The sequence below is a fragment of the Acomys russatus genome, chromosome 2 (assembly GCF_903995435.1).
Source record: "Acomys russatus chromosome 2, mAcoRus1.1, whole genome shotgun sequence".
NCBI lineage: Eukaryota > Metazoa > Chordata > Mammalia > Rodentia > Muridae > Acomys > Acomys russatus.
In genome coordinates this window covers 93,552,114-93,565,963 of record NC_067138.1, presented here as the reverse complement: position 1 = coordinate 93,565,963, position 13,850 = coordinate 93,552,114, and positions in this window count along the sequence as shown.

The following is a 13,850-nucleotide window of genomic DNA, read 5'->3' as shown; positions in this document are numbered from 1 at the left end:
ATGGCTCTCCCCAGGCCAGGCATTGACCCACCAAGACCAAGGTGCTTAGCTCTGAGACCATAATCTCTGGCTCCTTTGCTTTCCAAAGGGCTTTGGTGGCAAAGACCTGGCTCTTGCTACAATCGCTCCTGGGGGGCAGGGCCAAACTAAATCACAGCAAGTGATAAATCCCTGGAACTTGGGAGCGAGAGTGAAGGAGTCTGGCCTGAGAGCCTAGCTCGAACTTTCAAGTAGCTTCCGCCATAAATCCAGGGCTGTCACTTGGTGATTACTTAGAGGGAACAGAAACTGCAGCACAAAGCCAGGAAATGACCTTAGAGACTAGACCCCATGTATTTTATTTTAGGGCTTTTTCTCACTTAGAAGTGCTGCCAGGTTGTTTAAAGGGAATGAGCGCTATCAGGGAAGGATTTGGGGGATCTGCCAGACTTTGACGACATGTGCTAAAACATTTACAAAGCCCAGAGTCAAAGAAGGATGGACAGGAGAGTGTGTACTCAAGAGATGCCGCAGGTGGGCTCCCAGGCTTTTTATTGCCCTTTGGGGAGTTTTCTAGTAAGCCTGATGAACTCTGGGGGGTTGTGAGGGGCGACAGGCATTTTCCGTGAAATCCAGAAGGCCGAGGGAAGGCTGGGAACCATTTGGAACCCATGAGAGTTAATTAGGGAAGGGAGTGGAGGCAGGGAGGAAGGCAAAAATCAGAGTAAATGAGACTTTGGGCACAGTCTTACCTCCCATTTTTGGAGAGATGGAAATTGGAGAGATATTTGAGCAAAATCAATATGACAATAATTTAAAGCCATTCACAGAAAGTGGAGCAGTAGAAAGGTAGAGGGCGCTGAGCTCATCCTTCTGCTTGGTGCTGGATTGGCCACCCTAGCACGTCAGAGAAGACAACTCCATACCCAGTCTGGTTACATTTACCACTTCCATTTCAAGGGGGAGAATGCGTTGAGTGTGCAGGATCCTCTAACTCCAAAGCCTCCTGTTGTCCTGCTCAGCAGTTGAACACCAGCTGGCAGAAACCTGCTTCTCTGGGCAACTGCCTTGCCACATATCTCAAGAACGTGGTAAGATCCCCTGAAGTGTGTGCGCAAACGTCAGCCCTACAGGTTCCCAGCATCCCAAGGATATATCTGGCTGACCGAGCATGAGGTTATTTCCATCCTCCCATTTGTGGACAACTGTCCACAGGCTTCTCCATTTCTTACATAGCTGGGCTGACCTATGCTTGTTTATATTTAATGGGACAGTTAACTGATGTGTACTGGTCTAGTTAGGTTTCTCTTACTTTACCTTATAACCCGCAGGTCATGCTTCGTAAGGGGAAAGACAGGCCAGGAACTCAAGGTTGGAAGCCAGGGCCAGAGGCCATGAAGGAATGCTGCTGCTTACTAACTTGCTTGGCCTGCATTCTTATGCAACCCAGGACCACTTGCCCAAGGTCGGCATCATCCACAGCAAGATGTGTCCTACCCACCACATCATTAATTAAGGAAATGCCACCACAGACACAGCCATAGGCCAATCTGATGGCGCTTTCTCAGTTGACGGTCTCTTCTCATCAATGACCTAAACCTGTGTCAAGTTGACAAAAACAAAGCAGGCAACACAAAGGAATTAGTCTGGAACAATTTATTTGTTCTGCGGAAGAGACTATGTGACTCATGCCACAGATTTTAAAATATAGAGTGTTTTCTATGTGGTAGGACTGTGAGGGGGCATTTTAGGGTCACTCTCTTGATTGGTCGCAAGCTGCTGAGCAAGTAGGCAAAGTACAGCCTGAGTGTCTTCAGACGGAGCCTGTGGCCTCCCTTAACTCATTGAAGGTGTCACCAGCACTGAGCATGTGGTTGCGTACATGACTTTTACTGTATAGTGCCTGTGTAGCAGGCATGTAATTGCTTAATGCTGTGTCCAAGAAAGAATATACAACTTGGCTGAGGTCACCCAGTGAGAAAGCAGCAGATTAGCCTTCAAGGACAGATTCTTCTGACTGGAGAATGATCTTTTTCCTAGTACCTTCTATCCCTTGAGGGTCACAGTGATGATCCCACGGTGTCTTTTATTAGCGACAAGAGAGGTGATTTGGATTGTTTTATCTAGTAGTTTCAAAGTTATGGGTCTTGAATCAAAGAGGTTTTTGGATTTTTTTTTTTTTTTAATCCATTTTGAGCTGGTTTCTGTACAAGGCAAAAGGTAGAGAGCCACTTTCAGTCTCCCATATCTAACTATCCGGTTCTCCCAGAACCACTTTTGAAAGATTCTTTTCCTAGAATGTATTTGCCATTGTTTTGAAGAGTCAGATGGCTGTCACTGCATGGACTTGCTACTTCTGGTTGTTCTACAACAGTGTTCTATATGGCACAGTTATTATTGCTTTTATTACTATCAGTGATAGAGTAATGTTCACTCAATCATCTAAAACTGAAGAGTTATCCTTGACTTTTGTTCAATCATTATATCTTTCCTGCTTAATTTCTATATTAAATCACTGTATCTACATCGGCCAATATTCTTGTTTTGGGCACTGAACTTAGAATATTAGCTTCAATTTATTCATTTACTACTCAATTATTCACCAAATACTTATCAAGTGACCAAGTGTTAGGAACAGAAAGTGTGATTAAAATTCTTGCCCTCGAGGTTAATATATTCTAGTGTAGCCCTTTCAAACAGCAGGGCACAATTCATTAGTGAGACATAAAATTAATTTAGTGGGTCATGACAAGCATTAAGGAAATAAAATGGAATATAAAATACCAAAGTGAATTTCGGGTACTGTTTTACAAGATTATGGAAATGTGGCAAATATCTTGAGCTTCAGAGTAATATATATATACACACACATATACATATATATATACATATATATATATTTAACAACAGGCTAAGATCAAAAGGCATTGAACACAAGCATCATTGGCCTCTAGGAAGAGGGCACACAAGAACAGATGCTTGCAACGTGAAGGTGACCAGATGGCCAAGTTACAGTGTTTTCTTTCCCCCTCAGGTGTTGCTCAGTAAGTCAACAGATGTCCACAGCCTGAAAAAACACTTGAAAGCACTGTCCAGGGTCTCTCTGGGCACCAATGCTTCACGCTCTGTGACTAGACCTCTTTCTTGGTCTTAAAACCTTCTCCTTTCTCTATTCTTAGAGCTACCATTAGTGACCCATTCTTGGAAAAACTAGAAACATATACAGCGTTCACATGAATTCTCATGTTCTTTCTACATTTGTAGACCCAGAATCTTTCCTTATCAGAGAGTCCATGAGTTTTAATAATGCAATCACATGATCAATGCCACAGATAGCTGGACTACTTATAGGATTTGGTGGGACCCAAGGAGTATAGCAAAGCTGTCCGACTCGGCAACCTTCTCAGGAACCTTGAGGTAGCTAGCTTGCTTGCTGATGGCCCCAAAGCCAGTGCCACCAAGTCCTGTGCCAAATGTGGCCTCAGTGCTGTTCACATGTCTACTGCATGCCCCTTGTTTGTACTTCAGGATGTGAGCAGCTGTTGTTTATTTTTCCTAAGCCCCTTTTTTAGTTCCCTCACAAATCTCTAGCCATGTCTGTGCTTGGAATATATATATTTGTCTTGCATTCTCCAAATTTTCAACTGAATCCAGACAACACATTGTCATTTTGTTTAGGTTTGTTTCCCTTTAAGTGATCTTCCAACGAGGCTTTGAAGCGTGCACCCTAGGATGATAGATGGGAGAAGCTCGCACCTCTCAGAAGGGCTGCAGTCTCTCTGTCCCTTTCTGGCCGCCTGGAGTCCGTGCCAAGCACCTCTCGAGAGGGACAACTGTTTTTCTTTCCAGTTTGCTTGGGAGAAACAGTTGCTTCCTGGACATTTGGCTACCTTTTCTTTAAGCCTAAAGAAAATCACCAACAACAAGAACTGAGTAAATAAATTTGTAAAAAAAAAAAAAGTGCCCTAAGGCTACCCAAATTGTGTGGTTTTTCTTAGATAGGTGTCGTCCATCCAGCAATTTCTTAGGTGTTGTCCGTCCATGGGAGAAAGGTACTTGACCCAGTTAGGGATTGGTGTGGAACAAGGGGCTTAAAGACAGTGCGTGAATTCAGCCCTTTGGCTTCTAAATGAAACATGGCACTCATAGATGAGTGGCTGCAAAAATTGCATAATCTCCCAAGGTAGTAATTACTACCTAGGTAATCATTAACAATAGCCAAGGCTGCCAATTTTCTTCCCTTTTCTCTGTCACTTCCTGCTCACTTCAGTGAGAGTTTCCCTTTTTTTGTTTCCATGGAAACACAAAACAGTTTACATGAAATGTTTCTTAAAAGCAGCAGAGGGAAACCCATCCTTTGTGTATTAATCTTGTTAACTGCATTCTGCTGTAGTACTTTGGTGCCAGATCAGAAGGATCAGGTCAAAGTTTTGGACAGTGAATTTTGCTCCCATGTCTTCACTCAGCTCTACTTTTAAAGACGGTCTGGGTGTAATGTGAAACTTAGTGTCCTTGTAGCCTCCAAAACTGAGTGGACAATTTTTTTCCATCTTGCTTAGGATATAAATGGCAAGTGGCATGCAATGTCACTTCTCTTATGTTAGAAATAGAATCAGTAACTCATACTTAAACCTAATTTCAAATTCTCTTCTCATGCATTCTTGCTGTTGACTCAAGATCTCTTCCCTATCTATGCTCATACATTTTTTTTCCTGATCTTCCAGAATCAAATAATGCCTGGCATGTACTCCAAATTTCAACACATGCATCTTTGTCCTCCGAGTGTCTGTAACATGATCATTCTTATTAGCAAATAGATGGCTTTTCAAGGGAGTGTTTGCCGTTCAAGCCAAGATAACAGCAGAGGCTTGGCTTTGTTTGACTACGTTTGTTAGTAAAGGTCAGATCTCTATTTTTTTTTTTTTCCTGTCAAGTTTTTGGATGAAGAATCCAGAATGGAATTGGTGAGAGAAAATCAGCAGAGAACATATTCTTCGGAAATACAGAGCATTTGTCAGCCCCCCTTGGTGAATAGACAGTGAGCATGTGGATTAGGGACCCTATGCCCTTGGCTTCAGGAGCAGGGACTGCGTGCATTGCGTACTGAGCTCACTTGGCTTTGATTCTGCTTGCACCACTTACAAGCTCTGCAATGCGGGCACAGTGTCAGTGCATCTGGGCCCCAACCTCCTTGCCTATAAACTGCATTGTAAAGAGCTCATCTTGGAGGGCGTTGTAGAAGTTTTAGTGTCTATAAATTCCATTGCATGTAAAAGTAGCTCTTAGCCTTCATCAAAACAGTTTCTCTTTGCATTAGACACAAGGCCAGTACAGAAAGCAATATTTGATCAAAATGTAGAAAATCATACAGTGCCCATCCCCAACACAACCTCCACACCCAAGGTTCAGTGTACACCATGGAAGAGGGAACTGACATTGTAAGAACAAGAGGACCAGGAAGTCAGCTTCGAGATTATGTCTCCTAGAAATGACAGGAAATCTATCCACGATACATCAACCATATGGCAGCCTAACTAAGGCCCGAACAATGACAGCAATACTAACATGTGTTAATATGGAAAGAGGAAATCTCATGTAGCCCCACACCTAGACAAATAACTAAAGACAGCTAATGACAGCTGAAAGAGGGAGAATTAGTCTTCCGCAGGGATGTGTCCCCTACTAAGTCATCCAGTACCAACTGGCTAGCCCTGAAATCATAAACATACAAGCAACACTAAATGGAGTCAGTGTGTGTATGTGTGTATGTGTGTGTGTGTATGCATGTGAATAATAACTAAATAAAAGAGGCCATATTAAGAGATAATGAGGGGGAAATAGAAAAGAGAAATTTATGTTATTCAAATTTAATTATAAAAAAACTGTTAAAAAGTGAAAGTATTTGGATGTGGGAAAATGCTATTGTATACTATAGATTGTGTATGTTTTTGGTCTTATTATCATCCCCAAGCTGTCTTCAACTTTGTGATGTATACTGGAAGGAGATTTGTTGGGTGATATGCAGAAGAAGCTATGTACATCCTTAGAGGGAGAGAAGAAAATTTAGAAAGGCTTGGGCAGTATTTGGAAGGGGCAGATGTCTTCAGTGTCATAAGCCTGAAAAAGTGACAGTGTATCAGGATTAGGCTGCAGTTGGAAGAAATCAAACTGGGAGTTAGGGGAAAAATGGGAGAAAAGGTGAGAAAAGAATATCAACTGCACCAGGGCATGGTGGCACGTGCCTTTAATCCCAGCACTCAGGAGGCAGAGGCTGACAGATCTCTATGAGTTCAAGGTCAACCTGGTCTACAAAGTGAATCCAGGACAGCCAGGGATCAACAGAGAAACTCTGTCTCAACTATATATATATATATATATATATATATATATATATATATATATATATATATCTCCACTCCTTACAGTCTGGACATCAGCAGAAGGTGGTGAGTCAGAGCCGTGGTTTATTAATCCCTGAGGTAGTATGACTCTGCCCTGGGAGCTGGGCCCATGTTATTCTGCCCCAGCTCCAGCAAGGGTGAAGGGAGTTGATGCTGGCACATGGAGGATAAATGTCTTCATGTCTTCTTGTGCTAATAACAATGTACTGAAAGTATCAGATATAAAGTAAGTGAGGGCCTACTCAGAGTGCCCCAATACATGAGAGGAAATATAAAAACAAATAAGGGGAGACAGTGCAATAGGGATTCACAGTGCTCTCCACATACAACAGCAGTTTTCAACATGTGGATCGCGACCCCTTTGGGGAGTCGAAAAACCCTTTCACAGGAATCGCCTAAGACCATCAGAAAACACAGGCATTTACATTACAACTCATAACAGTAGCAAAATTACTGTGATGACATGACAATGAAAATAATTTTATGCTTGGGGGTCACCACAACATGGGGAGCTGTATTGAAGGGTCACAGCATTAAAGGGTTGAGAACCACCGGTGTACAAGGATGGATTTATGAGAATTTTGTGACCATTTTTGTTCAGAACCCTCTTTAGCACTCTAGTATGATTCTGTGTGAACCTGTATTGCTCCATAGCTTCTGCCTGACAGAAAACACCCCAGAGCTACAAAACTGGATCAGATTCAGGGTTTGTAGGTTGTAGGGAACGAGTTCTCAGTGAATGTGTTGTTGGTATGGGCACAGCACGTGGGCAAGGCAGTTTCCCCTGGCTGAGGCTCAGCGGATGGCCAAGCCCTCTCTAATCCAAATGTGAATGCCGATAGTGTGTGCAGGGAAATATCTACCATAGCTTTCTCCCCCTGGAACATTTATAGCTTGAAGACTGCTCCTACGGAGACTCCTCTACAGAAATTCAAAAAACTTTCCTGCTTGCTCAGCTGTATGCAATAACTCAGCCTCCCTGTTCAATGGCGTACAACAAGCCTGCATCCTCGTGTGCCTGTATGTAGTAACCCTGCCTCTCTGTTCAGATGTAAGCAATTACCCTGCATCCTTGTCTGCTTGTATGTAATAGCCCCTCCTCCCTTTCCAATCACATACAGTAACTTGGAGTCTTTGTCTCCCTGTATGTAATAATGCTGCTTCCCTGTTCAACTGTATACGACAAACATGCAGAGGCCCCTGGCTGCTGCAGCTTCTCCATCTGAGAGGCCAGGCCCCAGATGTCCTTTTCTGTGTGTCTGTGTAGCTGTGTTTTCTTCATTCCTTTGCTTTCCTAGTCAGGATGCTGGGATAGAAGCCATGCAAGGATAAAAAGAAGACTTTTTCTAGTGTGGTTCCTTTACATGCATTTTATTTTCAATTCCACATTGATGAATTACAAGTGATAAGTTGATGCATCACATACATTCAAATATTTTAAGATCACATGACACATGAGCACACATAAAGGCTTGGTCTGGAGGGCCCACATTGAGAGATGGTGGGACCTTTGGAAGATTGTTACAATCAGCTGCCAATTGCTCTTCATGTTTATAACTTTTTTTTTTTTGCTTTTGAGACAGGATCTCACTGTATAACTCTGACTAGCCTAGAACTCTGTGTAGACCAGGCTGGCCTCAAACTCACAAAGATCCACTTGCTCTGCCTCCTGAGTGCTGGGATTAAAGGAGTTTATAACTTTTAAACTGCAAAAGTATCATTTTAAAGTAATAAACTAGAGATAAAGAGTGGGGGGGCAAAGGATAAAATGAGGGAGAGGAGGAGGAGGAAGAAGAAGATGATGAAGCAAAACAGAAGCAGAAATATAGGGAGAGGAGAAACTCCTTCTGCGCCTCTACCTAACGGTGGCCTTGCCAATTTTCTCTTTCTTTTTCTTTTCTTTTCTTCTCCTTTCTTCTTCTTCCTCTTCCCCCTGCCCCTCCTCCCCCTCCTCCCCCCTCCTCCCCCTCCCCTTCCCCCCCTCTTCCTCCTCCTCCTCCTCCTCCTCCTCCTCCTCCTCCTCCTTCTTCTTCTTCTTCTTCTTCTTCTCTCTCTCTCTCTCTCTCTTCTCTCCCCCCAACAAGATCTCACATGTAGTCTTGGCTGCCCTGAAATTCCCAAAAATCCACCTGCCTCTGCCTCCCAGAATGCCTGTATTCAAGGTGTGTGTCCCTGTAGCCTGTGCTTTTAAAGGTATAAATCTGTATGCAAATGACAAATGGATGTTCTAGCTAAACATATAGATAGATAAGAGAGGACATAGTTTATAAAACTGTGACCATCCAAGGTATGGTTTTAAATTTCCTTATTTTTTCACACTTAGGTATAATAAATATTTTCATGCCCCAAATAGCAACATTTGCTACAACTAACACTCATACTGTGCTGTGAAGGTTTCTACTGATTTATTTTCATTCATCCTCCTTGCCTTTTACAATAAGAGGTACATTATCTTTTAAATCATATTTGTTTCCATAAATGCTCAAACAGTTCATATTCATTTAAAAATATGCAAAACCTAATTTATGCCCCTGGTACTGAGTTATGCTCCTCTTTCTGCCTTCCTTATACTCCTTCTTTTCTTCAGGGAGAGCTGCTGTTCACAGTTGGGTATATCCTCCCATACCTCCCCATCTCTCTTTCCCTCCCTCCCTCCTGCCCTCCTATTATCCTGTGTGTGTGCATGGAAGGTGGGGGGGGTGATTTGTTTCATTTTATTTCAATCAGTGTGTGGATTTAAATATATTCTCTGATTATTGAAAATATTTAGCACTTACAGAAAATACTTACACTGTCTTAGTTTTTTGAATCACACATAATTCACAGTTTATTTGTCTTAAAAATGAATAAAATTAGATTAAATATAGAAAATAAATCACCTCAAAAACTTTGGGTAGAGGATGAATAGGGGTGAATAGAGCATAATGCATAAGAAAACACCTTTGAGCAGCATGTAGATGGGAGTGGAGAACGTGTAAGTGTGAGTAGAGAATATGTAGGGATGAGTGGAGACCATGTAGGGGTGAGTGGAGACCATGTAGGGGTGAGTGGAGACCATGTAGGGGTGAGTGGAGACCATGTAGGGGTAAGGGAAGACCATGTAGGGGTGAGTGGAGACCATGTAGGGGTGAGTGGAGACCATGTAGGGGTGAGTGGAGACCATGTAGGGGTGAGTGGAGACCATGTAAGGGTGAGTGGAGACCATGTAGGGGTGTAGGGGTGAGTGAAGACCATGTAGGGGTGAGTGGAGACCATGTAGGGGTGAGGGAAGACCATGTAGGGGTGAGTGGAGACCATGTAGGGGTGAGTGGAGACCATGTAAGGGTGAGTGGAGACCATGTAGGGGTGTAGGGGTGAGTGAAGACCATGTAGGGGTGAGTGGAGACCATGTAGGGGTGAGTGGAGACCATGTAGGGGTGAGTGGAGACCATGTAGGGGTGAGTGGAGACTATGTAGGGGTGAGTGGAGACCATGTAGGGGTGAGTGGAGACCATGTAGGGGTGAGTGGAGACCATGTAGGGGTGAGTGGAGACCATGTAGGGGTGAGTGGAGACCATGTAGGGGTGTAGGGGTGAGTGGAGACCATGTAGGGGTGAGTGGAGACCATGTAGGGGTGAGTGGAGACCATGTAGGGGTGAGTGGAGACCATGTAGGGGTGTAGGGGTGAGTGAAGACCATGTAGGGGTGAGTGGAGACCATGTAGGGGTGAGTGGAGAACATCTTTTTCATGAGTTCATGAAAGTTGAGATGTAGAAGTGGGAGAACTGTGGAACCAACTTCCCAGCTCTAACAGTTGACTGTGTCTGTAAGTAAGTGGGGGAATGGGCCTTCCCTCGCCAGCTGATGTTCTCGTGACCTGGGAAGTGAACAGAGGCTCTTTCAGTACAGCAGATGGTAGAGGAGAAAGAGGATGGCTAACGACTCCTCCGGAGTCTCTAGCATGGGTTGACATGGAGCCTGGAGATTTCCATGAGTAGCAAGCTGCTCCCTAAGCATGTAGTGCACTTGGGAAAGAGATGGGAGCAAAGTACCACCCATGTTACGTATGAAGGGGTATAGGCGATCTGTTTCATGATCCAGGGTAGGAGTCAGAAGCCATGGGGTTGAGCCTTTCAGGTTACTATCAAGTGAAGGTTGTCCTGTCAGGAAGAGGTATGGAGGCACAGAACTGCCAAAGAGACAATGGTAGACACAATTTCCCTTCAGCAGAAGAGTTGTGAGGTAAAGGTGGCCATCTTCCCTGAAAAACCACATTGAGATTACCCATTCATACAGACCAGTGGTAGCAGAGTTGAGCCGCGCTGAGTTGCACTGTTATCTGCAGCTAGAGACTCGTTTCTTTTCTCTGTTCCCAGGAGATCCAGCGATAAGGTGAGCTAGGCAGGGGTGGAGGGTGGGGGTGGGTAGCTGTGGAGAGACCCGAGTTAGGCTTTCACCTTTTGCTAAGTTCCAACGTCAAGTATGGGGACCATAATGAGAATGGAATTCTGGGAAATAATTCCTGCTAATTGTTCTAAGACTCAGACTTAGGGAAGGGAAAAGGGGTGAAGGGGCGGGGAGGGGACTGAGAGAAGTGTCTTCTGAAGAGGCTGACCAGCCTGTGCTACAGGAGATATTATCAATAACTCAAGGACTGCATTTTTCAACCTGGCTGAACTTATTCTTTCTAAAGTAAGTTTTAAACAAGCATGCCCACAATGAATCTTTGATATAACTCTTAAGAAAAGTGATTAGTGCAATATAAAACCACATTATGTTTCAGTCCACATTGCATTCAGACTTTGCAATAAAGTGTATACTTTACATGTAGATGAATTTATATGTACATATATTCACACATATATACAGTTATATAAAGATAAGTGACTTTAAAGCTTGAGATCCTAGAATAAATTTAGCAAATGTATGGCACGTGTGCCAAATATCTCGTGCTGCCCCCTCCTCCACACAAGGCAAACATCACTAATCGCTTTACTCTTTCACACCGACCCAGGATTCAGATGTACAGCTATTTTCAACCCAACACTCTAGGAAGCCTGTTGGTGAATTTCATTCAAGATCCTGGAACACAGCTTAGGAGTAGAAAGTCTGATTTTAAGCTGTTAAATTAATCCCAGGAAAACAATACCTTGCATTTGTTCTGAGTTCATTTATTCTCACTGAGAGCAAAATCCTAGTGCACTCCATCAGAAGTCATCTGGTTCATCAGCCCCGAGCTGGTTAATTAAGAACTGCATAAGCAACACTGCAGCAGAGAGCCAGGATCCTAACATGGAAAAAAAAAAAAAAAAAAAAAAAGCAACACATAAAAAAAAAAAAAAAAATCTCTACTTACCAAACACTGACCTTACTTTGTTTGCCTCCATTAACCGTACCTTTAGAAAGGCACAGAAGGCATCGTATGTCAGAGACCCACCAGCATGTGTAGATGAGCCTTCATGTTCCCTGGACACTGTGATCAGCTATGAAGGAAGGAGATGACAGCTTTTGTCTTTAAGGAAATCATCAGATGAATGAATAATAAAATCAAGCAGACTTTCATTCAGGTACACACGCCCACTCCTCTACAAAATCTTATTGTAAAGCTTTAGTGCTCAAAAACCAGTAACAGGAGGCATGGTTTGGGAAGTTACTTCTTGGTAGTAACCAACAGGCTGGTGTTAGTAGAAAGAAAATGATATCTTTTTAAATATCAGATTCTTGAAAGAGAGAGATGACCATACTGCTTTCCCTCCCACCAAGTGAAATTGTTTTCAAGCTTGGCTCATTCAGAAATCTTCCCTTTTCACCAACCCAGTTTTAGTTATGAAATCCCTAGGGAAGAAAACTGGTGTCTTCACAGCCCATTGTTGACATTTTTAACAGAAGCCTGTCTGGTTTGTTTTGTTATAATCCCTTATTCTTTGGGACTTAATGAGACAAGATACTGTATTTTGAAATGAACACATATACAAAACCAAGTTGATTTTTCATGGGGATAAGTCCTTTTTTAAAACTCTAGCTCTACAAATTTAAATATAATAATGGCTTTGACTAAATCTGTAAATGGTGAAATCCACTAATGGAGACCACCCCATAGTTCAATAAAGGAAAAAAAAATGGAAAGGGCCCTTTAGGCAGGTGGTCTTGTGTACAAATTCACAGTAGCCCATATTCAATTATTCCCTGGGAGGGTTGGTGGTGATCTACAGTCAGCCCTATTCTTTCTCATTCTTAAGGAATGTCACTGCTCTTTCTTCTTCTGCCCACTGCTGATTCTCGATGCTTATTTAGGAGCCCAGCTTCCCTGCAAAAGGCCAAATAACACAACAGCCATAAGCTTAGCTGAGCTCTAGTCAGGAAAAATGTCCTGCCCCTCTCTAGTGTTAGCCCCATGATGGGCAACGCTCAGACAAGGAGCTGAAGATGTGGGGAGCAAATCTATTGTGCACATGGAGGCTGCCCGAGAGTAACCCACGCTCCTTTTCTCGTGTTTTGGCTGCTTCATGAAGACATTTGTTTTGAAGGCATCTGCATCCAAATTGATTTTATACATATTTAGCATTAGTGTACAAAGAATATCAAAGCTTAGAAAATCTTTTTTCAGAGCAAAGAAAATAAAATAACCCTAAATCCCAGCTCCTCAGCCCAGCCATTGCTTGTTATTATATATATTTTTCCCACACTTTTGCATAGACATAGATCCAATTGAACTCATAGAGGATAGCTTTATCTTATCCATCTTCGCTAAACATTTAATGTCACTCTACAGTCATTAACTAAGTGATAGTATTAAGGGTTGATAAATTTTCTCCCACATCTGGACCACTGCATGTCTGTAAGCAAAGTTTTATTGAAACACGGCAGTATCCATTCATTTCTTTGTTGCCTTAGGCTGCTTTCATGTGACAACACCCTTGCTGGCAGTTATGGCAAGACCCCCATAAACTACAAAGCCTAAAATAGTTATTTCCTGGTCCTAGTTACCCACCAACTCCTAGCTTACATTTCATCATGTGTATAATTTGGAAAGTCTTAACAATAATCAGATTTTTTTCCTGAATTTTTAGGTGGCCTACTCTTGAGTGTTTGATAGGACCTCAGCGAATTTCACAGTTCTTTTGTTTTGTTTGTTTCTCTTTCCATTTTCAGATCTTAAATAGTTTTATTCATTTTCTTTACCTGTTTGTTTGCGTTTTCCTGGATTTCTTTAAGAGATTTGTTTGTTCCCTTTTTAAAGACCTCTATAATCTTCCTAAGATTGAATTTAAAGTCATTTCTTGTGCTTCAGCAGTGTTGGAATATTCAGGGCTTGCTGTAATAGGACAGCTGGGATCTGGAGGGGCCATATTGCCCTGGGTCTTGTTGGCTGTGTTCTTATGCTAGCTTCTAGTCATCTGTGTTTGGGGTTTATATAGGTTTAGGTGCCAATTTCTGAGTAAAGTTCTTCTTCTTTTTCTCCTCCTTCTCCTTCTCCTTCTCCTTCTCCTT